Source organism: Macrobrachium rosenbergii, chromosome 40 (assembly GCF_040412425.1).
Source record: "Macrobrachium rosenbergii isolate ZJJX-2024 chromosome 40, ASM4041242v1, whole genome shotgun sequence".
Lineage (NCBI taxonomy): Eukaryota > Metazoa > Arthropoda > Malacostraca > Decapoda > Palaemonidae > Macrobrachium > Macrobrachium rosenbergii.
The window spans coordinates 26,319,496-26,337,007 of NC_089780.1; the positions used below are offsets into that span (position 1 = coordinate 26,319,496).

At 42.1% G+C, this 17,512-nt stretch overlaps 1 long non-coding RNA gene across 1 annotated transcript; it reads left to right on the plus strand.

Moving 5' to 3' along the window:
* Nucleotides 1–10,694: 10,694 nt before the first annotated feature.
* On the plus strand, nt 10,695–12,609 carry LOC136826270 (uncharacterized). The gene is made up of 7 exons (XR_010849575.1): nt 10,695–11,054; nt 11,189–11,281; nt 11,421–11,673; nt 11,799–11,890; nt 12,007–12,089; nt 12,184–12,250; nt 12,374–12,609. It is a non-coding gene; the product is annotated as an uncharacterized lncRNA (long non-coding RNA).
* The last annotated feature ends 4,903 nt before the right edge of the window (nt 12,610–17,512 follow it).

A 17,512-nucleotide genomic window follows, 5' to 3' on the forward strand; every position in this document is an offset into this window, starting at 1 on the left:
AATTGAAGTGGGGAAGAGGGTGGGAATCATTCAGGTGTTCAGGTAAGTATTAGAATATTAGTTTTATTATGAAAACTTAATATTGCAATACACTCCCTGAACATCTGAATTAACCTGATTAACAAAATTTAGTGGAGGTGGGATCAATCTAAGTCAGTCTGACCTACCAACAAGGAAAGCAGGTAACTCATTATTCGCCTACTATTATATAGAAATGAATCCTCACCTGGTTATCCACTCAGCAGGTGGGGATGCCTATAGAGAGAGAGTACCCTCGACATCAGTCTCATGTCACGGTACTTTCTGAGTCGAGCTACCTCTCATGAGGTATTCAAAAAACCCTCCCATGGATGGACAGAAGACAAACTCCCATGTGGCTAATCAGAGCCTCCCATGTAGTGAAGAATGACGAACCTCCCATGTGGCTATTCATAGCCTCTCGTATGGAGGAGTACAATGAACCTCTCATGTATGGAGGATAAGTTGCGTGTGCAGTCTCTTCTAGTTCATCGCTGTCCGTTGTCACCGATGGTTGTGCAGAATGGGTTGAATAAATTGAATCTGAAACCTAGATTTGCCTAAATCCACCGTACTAATGTCAAACTTTATACTCCCAATATGGATCCTGATCAACTAATAGTTCTACTTTCCTATACTATATTGCCTAAACATCGCCCTCCCCCTCCCTAACTTTACCCTTAATTATAGAATTGAGTTGGCCGCCACAAAAGGACCCAGCGAGTAACCCTTCTCCAACGAAAACTGGATGTCCCTAAGGTAGAATGACGTGAAAACAGAAACTGACTTCCAAGTGGCTGCTTCTAAGATTGCTGACACCGAAAAATTCCTGAGGAATGCCGAAGATGTCGCCACTCCCCTAATACTATGTGCCCTTGGACACTCAAAGGAGCTCGATAGTTCCGAAAGAGATGAATTCTCCGATGCTTGCTCAATCACTTCTCGTAGAAAGAAACTAATTGCATTCCTAGGGATAGAACGCGAGGGACATTTAGGGGAAACGAATAGTGTTCTCAGGCGAGGTAAAAGCTTTTCTGTACACGACAAATAAACCTTCCAAAGACGCAACTTTAAACGCTCTGGGGAGAGGATTCGTTTCTGATTTTGCCACAAATTCCGGCAGGTAGGAAAGAAAAATATCTTTTGCCGAGAACGATACAGTCCTCGAAACACCTCGAATTTCTCCTACTCTTTCAGCTGTGGCCAGCGCAACTAAAAACAATAACTTTTCATCAAATGCCTTAGTGACAGTGATTCTAAGGGTTCGTATGCTGATGATCTTAGGAGACCTAACACAGCTGCTAAATCCCACGAAGGGGCCCGAAGCGGAAGAACTGGGCGTTCTATTTTAAAAGACCTTAGAAGATCGTGAAGAATTCTGTTGGTCACCAATTCCGGGAGATGGAAACGGAACGTACTACTAAGCATCGACCTGTAACCTGTGATCGTAGAGTAGGATAGTTTCTTTTCCCTCCTTAGGAAGTCTGCTACCTTCGCCACTGATGGAAGTGAAATACCATGTCCTTGTTTCCGGCACCAACTGCGGTACATCGCCCACCTGGCCTGATACAGTTTCCTGGTTGATCTTCTCAGACAGAAAGATAGTTGTCGAGCCACTGCCTTAGAGAGTCCTGCATGACGTGCTGCTCGCTGGACAGTCTCCACTTAGCTAGCTTCAGCACACGGAGGTTCCGGTGGAAGTAATGGAAGTGTGGCTGTCTGAGAAGATCTTTCCTCTCTGGGAGGAATACCGGGACTTCCGTCAGCAAGTCCAGAAGGTCCGGAAACCAAAGTCTTTGGGGCCAGAAAGGGCAAATCAAAGTCATCTGGGTGTTGTTGGAGTTCCTGAGCTTTACCAACATTTCCTAATCATCCCGAACAGAGGGGATGCATACATTTGCATGTCGTTCCAAGAGTGTAGCATGGCATCCGTCCCGCAAGACATGGGATCTGATACTGGCGAGAAGTAGACTGGGAGGCAAAAATTTAGCCTTGTGGCAAATAGGTCTATTGTTGCTGGCCATCTCTTCAACAGAAGTTGTACCTCCTCCTGAACTAGCGTCCATTCTCCCCCCCGAGAACTTCTTGCGACCGACTCAGAACGTCCGCCAAAACATCGAGTTTTCCTGACACAATTTGGGGAATGAGAGAAACTCTGTGGACTCGCACCAACGGAGAATTCTCTGTGCTATTCCATTTAATTCTTGCAATCTTGTTCCCCCTCCTCTCTTGAGATAGGACACTGCTGTTACATTGTCGCAAAAGAGCGCTACCGCCCTTAACTTCCTGTAGGTTATGGACTCCTTCCGATCCAGATCCCTTCAAAGGCCTTAAACCTGACATTCCTCCAGGGTTGCACCCCAACCCTGATCTGAGGCATCTGTGTACAGATGAACGTCTGGAAGGGGGGAGTCCAATCTTACGCTGATGGTCAGATGATGATGTTCTGACCACCACCGAAGATCCTTCAGGCAAGAATCATCCCAAACTATGAACGCGTTCTCCTACCAAAAGTCCCAGCGATTCCTGAGACATACCTGTAGAGAACGCATCAGGAGACAAGACCCTGGAATTAGAAGTGAGAGGACCCTGGAATTAGAAGTGAGAGGGAGTTTTTCCACAGGCTCACAGGTTGGGCTCTGTCCGACAGAAATGTTTCCAACTGACTCAGAATCGCCAAGACCAACTCCCCCATCAGGAAAGCCCTCAAAGACGCGTCTGAATTGTTATCCCCAAATACGTCTTTGTTTGTGCTGGAATTAGTGAGCTCTTTTCTAAGTTGATTTGAATTCCTAACTCCTGACCTAAGTTCAGTAAGAAAACCCTTGCCTGCAAAACCTTGCCTACCGACGAAGCCTGAACTAACCAATCATCGAGATATCTCCTCATCTGGAAACCCCGACGATGCATTATGTCTGAAACAGGAGACATGACCCTCGTAAATACCTGAGGTGCTGTGGTCAGACCAAAGCAGAGGACTTTGAACTGGAATATTCCAGTTGGACCCGAGAATCGAAGGAACTTCCGAGATTCCTGATGAATCGGAACCTGGAGATATGCGTCCTTGAGGTCCACTGAAATCATCCAATTGTCTCTCCGAACTGACCGCAGCACCGACTGCGAAGGTTCCATATGAAACTTCATCAAGACGACGAACCGGTTGAGACCTGAGAGATCTATGATGGGTCTCCAAGATCCTCCCATCTTTGGGGCTACAAAGATCCGACTGTAAAACCCCGGGGAAGGGGGAGCAGATTCTAATGCTCCCTTCTCTAAAAGGGCTCAGACTTCTGCTGCCAAAGCTATTCCCCTGATGAAGGAAGGGGAATAACTGGGAAGATGAACCAGTGAGCTGGATAGAGGAGGAAGAGAGTGGAAAGGGACTCTGTACCCCTTCCTTAACACTTCCACTACCCAACTCTCTGAGCCCCACTCCTTCCAGATGTTCCAAAAAGGAGCGAGGCAACCTCCTACAGGTGCAGGCAAAGGAATGTCTCCTATTTCCGAAAACCATTCTTAAGGACAGAAGGTTTCCGATCCAATGCAGGGACAGGAGACTTAGATGAGAAACGGACCTTCTTCAGAGACCTAACTGGAGATCTGGAACGTGTACGCTTAGACGGTGATGTCATTCTAGAACCCTTAGGTGATCTGGCACTCTGCGCTGCCACATGAATCATTGCCTGTTGTGACTCGACTGCCGATGAAGAGGAAACAAAATTTACCATGGCCGACACATCTTCCTCCCTAAACAGACTGTTGCCGAGCGCCAATGGAGCCCTCAACAGAACCCTCTTGCTGATGTCCGGATAATGGGGAGGCAGATGATTCAGAAAGAAGTCCCTCCTCTTACCAAAGAAAGTCATACAGCCTGCAGAACTGTTCGCCTGGTAAGCTAGGCCCATTGACACCGAAGTGATGAGGTTGTTGAATAACATCGGATCCGAGGGAGAATACCCATTCTGCTTAAGGAACCCCATTAATCCAGATAACATCCACATCAAATGGGATAAGGCCTCCAACTGACTGCGGAAAGTGTCTTCCAAGATACCCGCCTCTCTAGCCGTGACGAATACCAGGCGATTCGAAGGAACCCTAGATAGGAGAGCTTCCACCGATTCGTTTAGAGGGACCCTGACACCCGCAGAAGGGTTACCCGCAACCTTATAAAATCCCTTCCGAATAGGAAGGAAGGTTGAGTCCTGCTTACCTGACCCTAATAAAGCCGCTACCCTACTGTCCACCTCCCCCAATGCCTGCGCAACACGGCCAAACCAAACTAGATTCTTTGATGATTGCGCAACAACTGGTTTTGTCGCAAACAACAACTCGAACATTGCCTGATTCGGTTGAATAAGCTCCTCCGGAGCCTTGGACTGCAGATAAAGCGCATGAATGAAGTCCACCATTCGTCTGTACTCATTCTCATTCGTTGAAGGAGAACTAGCTTCCGGTACCGGATCCTCTTCTTCGCAAGAGTAATCCTTGTCAGACAGGTCCGACTGAGTCGAGACTGAAAAAGAGACAGGCTGACTTCCTAGGAAACACTGAATCCGCCAACCCGGAACACAATACACCTGGTTGCGCAAGATAAACACGTGGAGAATCAGCTGCGATCATACTGGAGGCAACCAAAAAGGATTGCATAAACCCTGCACCCTCCAACGACGATGACGCAACGCTTGGGCCAGCCACACCTGAACAAACCACGCCAACTTCTGGAAGCGAAGAAGCCGCAACACCCGAAACACACGGACCCGGATGCACCAGGGCTGCATGCAAATGGGGGACCGGAACAGACGCTCCGCTATTTGAGGAAGAAGAACAAGGGGGGAAAAACCCCTGATAACCTGAAACCAAACCCAATCCTATATAAACCGCCTTAGCTGGAGGAACAGGAAAACCTGTCGGAAAGGCTGAGAAAGAAGGCACCGAAGGAGGGAAGAGAGAAGAAGTCACACTCCGGGTAACCACCGGAGTTCCTGCCGACAACGTCAGGCAGGTGGAGAATGTCCCAGTTGGACCGAAACTCCTTTGAGTTTCGAAGGGAAAGCTACGAGGTACCGAACCCAAAGTGATGGCGGAGGATAAGTTACCAGTCATCCTAGCTACTGGAGCGATTGTGGAGACTAACGGTACCGGAACATTGAACGCAGGGGACAGCCGCACCGCCAACTGCCGCAGCAACTAAATCTGGAGCCTGAGAAGCTATGAGATTCGCCGAAGATTGTCCCAAAGGCAAGTCCGCTAATGGTAAGGAACCCAATGAGTGAGTGAAGAAACCAAAAGTTTCCCCGAAGAGTGACCCGAAAAGGAAGGTTGAGAAGGAGCAATGGAAGAAGATTCAGAAGCCATAGGAGAAAGAGAGCTGTTTGTAGATACAGAAGAGGCCATAGATTTTAAAGAAAGAAAATAGTCTGATTCTGTTCCCCCCTAATAGTCTTGTAAAACATCATTAGTGAATTCCAGGAGATTCTTTAAGACGTGATCATATATGTTAGAAAAACCTAGATTGAAACAATGTCTGACTAATGATCTGTAACCCTTAGGAAGACCCAACAACTCAGCATTATATCCTGCAATATTTAGCAACTGATCGACAGAATTAGCCTCAATGCAGGGCGAAGGTTTGTCCCTGAAGGAAAAGGAATCTTCAAAGAAGAAGAAGGGATATTCTCCAACCTTTCTGAACGTGAAGAACTAGCAACTAAATTTGAATTATCCTCCACCGATCTAGCAACCCTTTGTTGCAGAGAGCCTACTGCCGGAAATAGAATCGCTGCTGGATCTAGCAAGGGAGCCGAAACCTTAACCACACCTGACTCTGAAGCCGACTGCACCTTCAACTTATCTTCCTGACTATCTACTAAGATACTATTCCTACTTGTCTGAGTCAAACCTACATTTGAATTCACCTTAGAACTTATGTTACCAGAAGGAAAGGGGAAATCTGCTGCTAACACTGCCTGCTCTGCAGATCCTACCTTTGAGGTTTGCGGTTCTCCATGACCCCCGGCACCCGTTAGGGCTGGTTCTGGAACAGGCAGGGGAGCTGAAGGAGAACGATTAGATTCTATTTCCCTATTACTACTGTCCTGATCTCTCATTTCCATTAATTTAGACATGAAACTAGAAAATAAACTCGACATATTAGCTGATAATTTATCTTCTAATTTTCTAAACAATTCTAAGGCATCTTTATTAAAACACTGTGTCTCTACCGCTGGTTCCTTACGCTTACTTTTAGAAGCTACAGATCTCCTATGCTTCACATAATCCCCCATTTGCTCTATCGACCATGACCTACATTCGTCACATCTCAAAGTGACATTACATTGAACCTTCCTGCATGCTATGCACAACAAATGTCTGTTATGTTTGAGAGTACTCATCCTTCTCTTGCAGGCTGTGCATGAACGATGGGCTGCAGTGTCTCCAGCAGTAGAGAGCTCGGTCGTAATGGCAGCAGCAGAGGTGGAAGCAGCGGTGTTGTCCGAGGGGGGCGTCTTCGTGTCTAATTTATCCATTTCAATTCTAAAATCCAGGCCAAGTCTAGATGGGAGAGAAGATCCAAAACCAGGCGAAATAGTACAATCCAGGAGAAAGGGGCGAAAATCCAGTCCAGGTCGTTATCCAGAATAAAAAAAAAAAAAAATATATTATGGGGGTTGGGCTGAGAACCCAAAATTTGCCTGATGTAGGACAAGTCCTAGCAGCACAGTGAACAAAAAGCAATTGGGGATCTCGGCCACACTTGGCCGGGACTTGCAGCAGCATTGCCAGCAGTACCCTAGGTAACTCATTTGACAAGATTTTCCTGTAAGCGTTGGTAACGCTGAAGTTAATTACCCACCTAGTGGGTAATGAGTTATGAGGATGTAGTTTGGGCTGGTAGGTGACCAGGGCTAATTCAGGTGTTCAGGGAGTGTATTGCAATCCCTAATGTATTGTTGCAGTTTCTGACAAAGCATTTTCCATTATGATCTAGAAGTACTGTACCGTAGTTCCACAACCTTAACTAAGTATTCAAATCTGCAGTGAATGTGACCTGTGGCTTCAAGTTTATAGTATTTCTATTATAGTATTTAAATTGGGATTTATCAATCATGAGAAAATTTAAAAAATAGTGTGCAAACATTATGACTGCATCTATTTTATATGAAACAAGCCAAAAATAACAAATTTTTTAGTAATTTGTATTACCCCTAAGTACACTAACCAGAGCCTTTTACATAGGCTAGTATTCCTCAGCATGAGGTGGAAATTGTTGTTGAACTTGGTAACAAGGTGGTAACAGGTGGTTAAGGGGAATGAATGGGGGAATAGCCCTCACTCATCTGCAATACCAAGCATCTTTAAAACTGAGCATAAAGACTTGATGCTTGATCATGTAGTTACAAGCATCTTGGTAAAATCTGCCAGGTTCTCACCCTCAGTTGTTGCTTTGCATATGACAAATAGAAAGAAAGGAGAGAGACCAGTCACTCCTCATTCAACCCCAGAATTACACAAGACAAGTATTTTGGTGAGGTAGTTTCCTGTCCAACTGGAGCTGGGTTTCTACACAACTTGTTGAGCAGCCACTACTGGTACCAAGGAAAAGGTGTCCAGGGAATTGTGGGTGACATCTCTCAGGTAGAATGAGGTAAAGGTTGTCAAGGGTCTACTGACCCCACTCAATTACCTGAAATGCTGAGAAGTTCCTCCAGAAGATAGGGACAGTCCCATGCCCCTGACTCTGTCAGCTCTTGCTCATACTAAGACTTGTCCTCACCAAATGAGTCATAAGCTCATTTAATTACATTGCAAAGCCAGAAAGAAGGATGTTCCTGGAGACCAACCTCTTGGTGACAGCTAGTGAAAGAGGAGTATCTCTTTATTGTCACCCCTTGACCACCACTTACCAACCTTGTCATCAACTTCAACAACTGTTTCCAGCTTGTGCTGAAGAATACTACATTAAAGTCAACTGTTTGTATTCCCATAAGAACGATATCTGAAACACCTTGACATTCTCAGATGCTCATATGTATTCTGCAGAATAAGCATCACATACTAACCCTAAAAATAATGCACATCAAAGGCATTAGCTGAAGTTCTATTTTTCCCATTCCACTGAAAGATGGCTGATCTTCCAGTTAAATGATGTTCAAAATCACTCTCTTCATCACTGCATAAATAGAAAAAACACCTTCAAATAATGTTGCCTAGAAGATTCCTAAGATTCTACTGACAATCAGACAAAGTGATTTTCCAACATAATTATAATAAATCCCTCATGAGTATTGTTTACAGTGTATGACTGCAGGCTCCTTCAGCCAGTAACCACTCATGTAAACAAGATTCTAACAGAAATGAATAAGTACAAGGGTATTTGTAGCTGAAATTATCTCACACATTATTCTGAGACTTGGAAGCTAACCTCCACTTCATGGTGACTAAAACTAAAAGGTCTGGCTTGGAATTCCCCCTGACTGTCCTGTTTCAGATTTGTCAAAGATCAAGCACCATAATAATGGCCCAAAATTAATTTATTTGTTAATGCATATATGTATCAAATATAATTATAGGCGGTCCCCGGCTTACGACGGTTCCGCTTACGACGGTTCCGGCTTACGACGTTCGAGTTTACGACGGTTTTTCAGATATATTCATTAAAAATCCAGGCCGCTTACGACGTTTGTTTCGAGTTTCTGACGCAGCCCGTTCTGACGCAGCCTGTTTACGACGCTTTTCAATTACGTATATTTATAAAAATCCGTTTCTGGTTTAACAGTAATCATCAAAAATCAGTTTCTGGTTACAATTATTAAAATACATTGCAAGGTTATGACTTTTTTTCGGCGCTTTTTACGCCGCTTTGTAAGCGGAACTAGTTTCGTGAGCGTAGCTGCGCTCTGTATGTAACTGCATTGGTACTGTACAGTAGTTGACCGGACAACGACCTTCCTGGGTCGATCACGCAGGCGCGTAACAATACCAAACAACCCTTTCCTCACTCACGTGTTTGCCTCCGCAGAGTTAGGTACGTTGCCTCATTGTTGCTTTTCTTTAGCTGCAGTTTTTTCGTGAATTGTGCCTTCACTATGGCTCCAAAACGGCAGAATTTATCATCTGATGCTAGTGCATCCAGAAGCCGAGGAAGAGCATCACCATGGAAGTCAAGCACGGCGTAATTAAGCGTTCGGAGAAGGGTGAAAGTAACACCGAGATAGGCCGTGCCTTGGGCCTTAGCAGAACGACGGTTGTTACCATAGTGAAGGACAAGCAGCGTATTCTGAAACATGTGCAAGACGCTGCACCAATGAAGGCAACGGTGATTAACGTGAAGCAACGTAGCCAGAACGTAGTGGAGATGGAGAAGTTATTGTTGATCTGGCTGGAAGACCAGAACCAACGGCATGTTCCAGTGAGCCTGAGTGTGATTCAAGAGAAGGCTAGGGAGCTGCATGCGGCAGTGGTGAAGAGTGGGGAAGGCAGTGCTAGTGAAGAATTTTCCGCCAGTAGGGGTTGGTTTAACCGCTTCAAGGCTCGTGCAAATTTGCACAATGTGAAGTTGCAAGGTGAAGCTGCTAGCGCTGATGACGTAGCAGCAGAAAGTTTCCCTAGTGGTTTGGCTGAGATAATTAGGGAAGGTGGTTACACTGCTGACCAGGTATTTAATGTAGATGAGACAGGGTTATTTTGGAAAAGAATGCCAAATCGTACATACATTTCCAAGGAGGAGAGGTCAGCACCAGGCCATAAAGCTGGTAAGGAGAGGCTGACTTTACTCTTTGGGGCCAATGCTAGTGGCGATTTGAAGCTTAAGCCCTTGCTAGTGTACTTGGCAGAAAATCCCAGGGCTTTTAAGGGCATTTTCAAGAGTCAACTCCCCGTCATTTGGAAGTCCAATAAGAAAGCAGGTTACCTTGATGGTCTTTGAGGACTGGTTCAATGACCACTTTGTGCCCGCAGTGGAAAGGTATTGTGCCTCAGAAGGGTCTGCCTTTTAAGGTCCTGCTTGTCTTAGACAATGCCCCTGGTCACCCGGCTAATCTTAGTAATATGAACCTAATGTGAAGGTGGTGTATCTACCACCAAATACTACATCCCTCATACAGCCGATGGACCAGGGAGTCATTGCTAACTTCAAGGCATACTACCTGAGGAGGACAATACGCGCTGCTTTACGGGCCGTTGAAGGTAACAAGGAGTTGACTCTGAAAGATTTTTGGAAGGGCTACAACATTGCAGATGCTGTGACGAACATCGCACGTGCTTGGGACGAAGTAAAGGTGTCGACTCTGAATGGTGCGTGGAAGAAACTGTATCCACAGTTTGTGAATAGTTTTAAGGGGTTTGAGCAGGCAGAAGATGTTGAGGCTGTGACAAGGAAAATTGTTGGGCTAAGCAAGAGGCTGAAACTGGACTTGGAAGCTGAGGATGTCACCGAGCTGCTGGCATCCCACGGAGAGGAATTGTCATCGGAGGACCTCATTGAGCTGGAGAAGCAGATGATCGAGGAGGAGGAAGAGGCACCACAACCAAAGGTCAAGGAATTAACAATCAAGGGCTTGACAGAGGTTTTGCTCACCTGGAGAAATGTTTGGCAGCATTTGAGGTGAGGACCCTAACATTGCCAGGTTTGAGAGGATTCGCAGAGGAATGCTGGATCTTACACGATGCTACAGGGAGGCGCTGAAGGAGAAGCAGCTGAAGAAGAAAGTGCAGTCTAGGCTAGACTCTTTCTTCGTGAAGAAGTCTTCAGCACCACCTGCCACTCCTAGTCTAGGTAAGGATTTCTCAACTTTATTTTTATTAACTGCTGTAATATAAATTGTTATAACTTGTAATAATATTTATAAAAATGTTACTGCAATTTATATTTACATACTGTAGATACACAGCATAACCCAATAAATTTTATCATTTGTATCATTGCAGAAGTGACTCCTAATCCAGATTCCCAGAACCTCTACCTGGCTATGAATCAGAACCTGAGCCTGAACCTGTACCTGCAGTAACCTCCCCAGCAGCTTTTCCAGCTCTATCAGGTAAGGAATTCCTAAGTGTTTAATTTTTATAATTTTCATGCATGAAATCATTTGTAATACAGTACTGTACATATGGTACAAATTTTATATTTACTATCGCATAACCTAATTTATTTCATTATGTGCCATTCCAGATCTCTTTGGTAGTGATGACAGTCCTGACCCCCCTGAAGAATTCCAGGGTTTTGAAGTTACGGGACCTCCTGTCTCCTCTCCAACTTCACCAGGTAAGGAATTCTTAATGTTTTTTTTAATGTTTTATAAATTTTTATAAATGTTACAAAAAGTGTACTGCACTTCACCCACTGTACAGTACACTATTGCTTTAGTATTTGCTGTAACTTTACATAATCATTATCATTCCAGATCCACATGTTACAGCCTCCTCCCGGCCCAACTCAGCTGACCTTATCCCTCTCCAGCCCCATCAGGTAAGGATTTCATGACTTTTTTTCTTTCAAATCACTTTATAAAACTGTATACAGTACAGTAGCTTATTGCATACATACCCCTGTGTGGTAATTTCTATCTTTTATCATTCCACAAATGACAGGTGTCCCCTGCTCAACTCCAAATTCACCTGCACCAGTAGCACCTGCACCCATTTCATGTCCACCAGGTAAGGAATTCTTCACTTTTTAGAAATTTCTATTAGCCTACATTGTTTTAAATTGTGTTATTATACTTATACAGTACAGTACAGTACTGCTGTGTACAGTATCATTTCTATCTTTTTCATTGCAGACTCCCAAGCACCTGCAGATGCCACACCATAGCCCCCCTGTTCTCATCTACCATATGCCCATCCCAGTAAGCAAGCCAACCACTAGAATTTGGTAAGAACACTTTCTGTTTTATAAATTGTTATACATTTTATAAAAATTAGTGTACTGTTTATGAAATCCACAGAAGTACTTTATTCTAATCTTTATCATGTACATTATCATTCCAGACTGACATGCACCTTTAACCTGACCTCTACTGGAACTGTACAAAACCTTCCTCATGTAGCCTACATCTTTCAAATCACTCAAGGTATTGAATTCTTCACTGTTTTTAATGTTATAAATGGTCATATGTACAGTACATTTGATAAATATAAAGTAACGTCTTCATTCTAATATTCCAGACTGCCCAGCACCTTTACTAGAGCTCCCTCATCCTCGCCTCCATCTTCTAAAAATCACTGAAATTAGGTAAGGCATTCATATTTTTATTTTGTACTGTTGAACATAGGTTTGTGAAATACCTGAACTGATACAGAACAGTGTAACACATACAGTACAAACTCTGCAGCAATTTTATCCTTATCATTGCAGGCTCCCCACGCATACAATCTCCATCTCCCCAACCTAGCCTGCGGTTGTAACAGCTTTGACAATCACTGAATGAGGTAAGGAATTCCTAACTCTTTATAATTTTTATATATTTATTATTCTACTGTAAAATACTGACTGTTCTGTATTTATACAGTACAGTACTGTACTTTGTTGCATGCAGGACTACTGTACAGTATTATACGTACACTAATACTAAATTTTACATTCCAGAATCCCCTGAATCATGAGGCCACACCATTTTTCCAGGGTTAAGAAGCACGGGGTTTCCAAAATAAAAGTAAGGAATTCACTTTTTTTTTTATCTTTTATAAACTCTTTGGTATAAATTACAGTACAGTACAGTGTACTGTACACCTGTGTTACTGTATAACATGTTGTATTTTACTTTTGTGCAGTATATGTACAGTACTCTATACTTTACTGCATACAGGATTTACTGTACAGTACTGTACTTTGTAGTAAATTGTAAATTTTTACATTCCAGAACCACCAGTTTTGGATACACACCACATCAAAATGTAGGTAAAACATCAAGAAACAACATGCAGTATACCCAAAGGTTAAAAGTAAGGCTTTCATAACTTTTGTTTCAAATTTTTATACAATTTTCTGGCGTCGTATGCCATCGTTCCGCTTTACTGACGATTTTTCGGGTTCTGACGCTGCGCAAGAACGGAACCACCGTCGTAAACCGGGGACTGCCTGTATAATATATATATATATATATATATATATATATATATATATATATATATATATATATATATATATATATATATATATATATATATATATTCATTTATAATAGAAGTAAATATTGTAATAAGCAAATATTTTGTAAAACATCAATGTACCTGAAATAATGATTTTTTTGTTTTTACTGATTATGTCACTCACCAGATTGCCTACGCACTAATTTATTGACAAAGAGTGAAATGGTCATCTTGGAAATTTTTCTTGTGCCTGCTGGTACTAACAAAAATCACTACTACTCAGGCCCAAGACACCAAATCTTAGGCAGAAAATACTGTACCACAAAATTTTCACAGGGCACAAAACATCTTGTCTTGGTTATCGTCAATAAAACCACCAAGTGAAGAGACTAAAAATCCCTTTTCTTTCATCAGGAATGAGCAAGTTCCAAGTTTTCACCACAAAATAAAGAATGAAAAAGAAACGTCTACAGCATCCAGGTGAGACTCCAGAGAACAGGTGTCACATCCAGCTCCAGAACCCCAGGTTTGCATGGTGGGCATGACTGTCCAAATCTAAGCATGAGCATGGAGACCTGAGCATACGCCCAAAGAGCCATGTCCTTCAAAAGAAAGGTCTGGTGAAGAGCTAGGCAATAGCACTTTACCACAGGTATAGAGTAAAGAGTTGAGGAAGTCTAAGACTTGCTGAATAGACTCTGGAGGGAGACCATTATCACAGCAAACATGACAGATAACCCACTTCCTAGGAACACACAAGTTAGGGAACATTAGATGTTACTTAACATAGTGTTCTCTCTCTCTCTCTCTCTCTCTCTCTCTCTCTCTCTCTCTCTCTCTCTCTCTCTCTCTCTCTCTCTCTCTCTCTCTCTCTCTCTCTCTCTCTCACTTCCCAGGTACACTTTATAATACATAGCCTACATGTATTTCATTAGTTTTTGTATCCCCCATTCCCACCACCATACACCAGAACCATAATTTCCTACTGTGAGTCTCATGCCTTATGTAATGGATTAACCAAGCATTCTAAGCTGTAATAATATAAAATAAAAATGTCAAAATTACATCAAATAACATGTGCATAAAATATGTACAGTATTATATGTGTTGGAAAGTAAAATTTACCTGGGGTGTTCTTTCCCTTTATAAGTCAATTGATAAAAGTTTATTACACTTAGGAAGACTAAAATAAGGTGGGTGGATGCCTTCTTGTTTTCTACTGTTTCCTTTCCACTATTCTGATTCAATCAAATCAAATACTTTAACTGTATTTAATTCTGATGGAAAGTGATTTTAATAAAACAAGGTTTCTCAGGTAGCTTTCGGTGAAAGTTTGATGAATTTAACAATTCTAAAATGTTTGATTAATTTGTTACAACTTAGCCCCCTCATTGATAAAAAAAAAAAAATCATGGGGGACTGCAATTGGGCCCAGTCTTAGTGTGGGTATGTTAGGAGGAGGCCAGGGACCAACATTCCCTATGGGGATGGTGGCAGAAAGAACTATGAAAGTTTTTCAGCTAACAAACATTGTTTACAACTTATGGTAACTCTTAAGTTAGGTTAGGCTGCCTCATTAATTTCACATTATAATGTAAGATATCTCAGGTCAGGTTAGGCATGCTAGTCCAGTTCAGGTGGCAGCCAACAACCTAGGTCTGGTTAGGTTAGTAGGCATACCTTCATTCACTAGTTTTTTTTTTGTATTTTCCAAAAAGAATGAGTATTTATACAGTATTTAAATTATCAAACTACAAAATACTGTACATAATTGACATCTGTACTATATTCGCAACTTAAAAAGTTAAGTATACCTTAGTTTAACCAGACCACTGAGCTGATTAACAGCTCTCCTAGGGCTGGCCCAAAGGATTATAATTATTTTACATGGCTAAAAACCAATTGGTTACCTAGCAACGGGACCTACAGCTTATTGTGGAATCGAACCACATTACAGCGAGAAATGAATTCCTATCACCAGAAATAAATTCCTCTAATTCTTCACTGGCCGGCCGGAGAATCGAACACAGGCCTAGGAGAGTGTTAGCCGAGTACAATATCGGCCCATCCAATGAGGAACTTTCCTTACTTAAAATAACCTTCATCAAGGGGGGGGGAGGAGTCTTCCCTCCTCCTTATATATTTCGTAGTATACCCATCACAAGATGGGTATAAGAAAGGTGGTTGCATCTGGAGCAGAAGAAAATTGACTAGTTGGCATCTCGTCTCAGCCCTGCCTTGGCCACAGGCCCTTTACACCGGGGCTGTGCATTGATGGAAATTCATCTGTTAAACAGATGATGACGTCATATTACGGACATGACATCACCTGTGGAAATATTTCTGTAATGAGCATATTTTGTGTAGAATTCCCTCAGATGAATAAATAATAAAATTGAAAACTAGATGAGTGTTTCCTATTAGTTTGCCCTTCACAATAAATACATTAGGTGAATATGATTACTTTAGGAACGGTTTTAAAACCAAATACATACGCGTCCTTCACTGTAATCCTACGGAAAAAAGTCAGACTAGTCAGTCTGGTGACAGTTTACAAGTCAGGCGGCAGCAAAATGATTGCTTATGGTCGCATACAATTTATTCTTCCCCATTTACTATTATTATCTAAGTAAGTACTGTGTATATTAATAACAGTATTGTTTAAAAAACAAATTATACAAGTCCGACCATAAATAACTGGTCTTTTCTTACTATTTTTGTATTCTTTTTTCATAGAAAATGCTGGTGACTTAGTTAGACTGAAGAGATATGTAAATACAGAAAATATATTATAATTATTATTATTTTTCGGGGGGGAGTCTATCACACTCATCCTAATCGACTAGGTGGTTTTTATAGTGTGGGGTTCCGGGTTGCATCCTGCCTCCTTAGGAGTCCATCATTTTTTTCACTATGTGTGCTGTTTCTAGTAGCACACTTTTCTGCACGAGTCCTGGAGCTACTTCGGCATCTAGTTTTTCCAGATTCCTTTTCAGGAATCTTGGGATCGTGCCTAGTGTTCCTATGATTACGGGTACATTTTCCAATGGTATATTCCATGTCCTTCTTATTTCGATTTTCAGGTCTTGATACTTATTAATTTTTTCTCTTTCTTTCCCATCTACTCTGGTTTCCCATAGCATTGCGACATCAATGAGTGATACTTTCTTCTTGATTCTGTCAATCAACATCACGTCTGGTCTACTGGCGGGCATCACCCTATCTGTTCTGATACCATAGTCCCAGAGGATCTTTGCCTGATCGTTTTCTATCACTCCCTCTGGTTGGTGTTTGTACCACTTATTACTGCAGGCTAGCTGGTGTTTCTTGCACAGGCTCCAATGGAGGGCTTTTGCTACTGAATCATGCCTCTTTTTGTACTGGTTCTGTGCAAGTGCCAGGCATTCGCTTGCTACATGGTTTATGGCCTCGTCTTTCATATTGCACTTCCTGCATATGGGTGAGATGTTACTTCCATCTATTGTTCTTCGGACATATCTGGTTCTTAGGGCCTGATCTTGTGCTGCTGTTAGCATTCCTTCTGTTTCCTTCTTGAGTTCTCCCCTCTGTAGCCATTGCCATGTTTCATTGCTGGCCAGTTCTTTTGTCTGTCTACTATTAATTATTATTATTATTATTATTATTATTATTATTATTATTATTATTATTATTATTATTATTATTATTCAATGCCAGTTAAAAAGATCGCCTTCCTGCTTCAAAATGACAACTGACAGATGACAAGCATGGTATAAATGGGGCGGAGCTTAGTGACATCATAGCTATCCAATCATGTCAAAGAAGTCTTCAATTATGGCTTGTTTTTTATTATTTTTCATTTTTTAATCATTGTCAGTATCAATATCAGGAGTGCAACAAAAATCTACACTTTCCTTTAAGCTTGTGAAGCTATTTTTGTTATAGTGAAATTTAAAAAAGAAAAGGGTAAAAATTATATTTTGGTTTGCATTACAACACTTCTCAATGTGGACGATGCTACCTCTTTCTCTAGATACCCTGATCCATCACACTTCAGTAGGACAAAAAAGTAACAAGTGTGTTCCCTTGTTTTTGCTTCATATCCTCACCATAAATTTAAGGCAACCAATTTAAACTATCAACAACTACGATTTACCCATCCAATATTTGATTATTAATTTGGAAGTAAAATTATTGTAAAAATGAAACACGCTTTACATAATTTTTTTTTTTTTGTCATCTGGATGAATCTGATGGTAGAAGGAGCCAGACTTAGGGTCAGGGTAGGTTGGAAGGAGCCAAGGACTGGCATTCCCTTCGGGGGTAGAACTACAGGGTAGCTCCGCGTTGCCAATGGCACTATAACTTGACTTTTTCTACAGTCTTTTGGTTGCTAATTATGAATTTATCTTTCATTTTTGGCGCT